At 36.6% G+C, this 1,118-nt stretch overlaps 1 protein-coding gene across 1 annotated transcript in view; it reads right to left on the reverse strand.

Annotated features, from left to right (window-relative positions):
- The window catches only part of VPS13B (vacuolar protein sorting 13 homolog B (yeast)), a 624,807-nt gene that overhangs the window by 603,051 nt on the left and 20,638 nt on the right, over positions 1–1,118 (reverse strand). The window lies entirely within an intron of this gene.

The following is a 1,118-nucleotide window of genomic DNA, read 5'->3' on the forward strand; positions in this document are numbered from 1 at the left end:
AGAACACTTAACATAATTTCCAGATCCTTCCATGCTGTCACAAAACGCAAGATTTCCTTTTTATTATGGCCAAAAAGTATTCCATTGTGTAAACGGACCACAGCTTTTTTATCCACTCATCTACTAATGGGCACTTGAGCTGTTTCCAGATCTTAGCTATTGTAAATAATGCTACAATGCACACAAGGGTGCATTTTTTTAAAATATTTTTATTGAATTCAAAGAGGAAAGAAGGAGATAGAAACATTGATGAGAGAGGTACATGAATCAGCTGCCTGCTGCACACCCTCTACTGGGGATCTAGCCTACAACTCGGGCATGTGCCCTCATTGGTAATCAGACCCGAGACCTCTTAGTCTCCATGGGATGGTGCTCAAGCCACTGAGCTGCACCAGCAGGGGCGAGGGTGCATATATTTTTTCAAATTAGCGTTTTGGGTTTCTTGGGATATATTCCCAGAAGTGGGATTACTGGGTCTAATTTTTTAATTCTATTTAAAAATGTTTAACTTTTTGAGGAAACACTATACTGTTTTCCACAGTAGCTGCACCCATCTGCATTCCCATCAACAGTGCACAAGAGTTCCCTTTTCTCTACATCCTTGCCAGCACTTTGTTAATTTATTGATGATAGCAATTCTGACAATTGTGAGGTGATACCTCATTGTTGATTAATCGCTTTTCAGATGTATCATTAGCAAATATGTTCTCCCATTCATTCAGTGGGCTCACTTCACATTTTGTTGATGGTTTCTTTTACTCTGCACAAAGTTTTTTAGATTGATGTAGTCCCATTTGTCTATTGGTTCCTTTGTTTGCCTTGCCCAAGGATCTAAATCTGCAAAAATATTGCTAAGAGAAATGTCTGACATTTTACTGCCTATGTTTTCTTCTAGTATGTTTATGGTTTTGCAACTTACATATAAGTCTTTAATCCATTTTGAATTTATTCTTGTGTATTAGTACCAGCACTTTTAGGAAATACATATCATGGCAAGTCACAGATAAAAGGAGCTCACAATAGTCTCCTTAAAATATTTTCCAAAAATATACATTTCTTACACTAACAGAACATACATCATTTATCAACAAATGTTAATTAACATCTCTCCTGATAAA

The sequence above is a fragment of the Myotis davidii genome, unplaced genomic scaffold (assembly GCF_000327345.1).
Source record: "Myotis davidii unplaced genomic scaffold, ASM32734v1 scaffold497, whole genome shotgun sequence".
Classification (NCBI taxonomy): Eukaryota; Metazoa; Chordata; class Mammalia; order Chiroptera; family Vespertilionidae; genus Myotis; species Myotis davidii.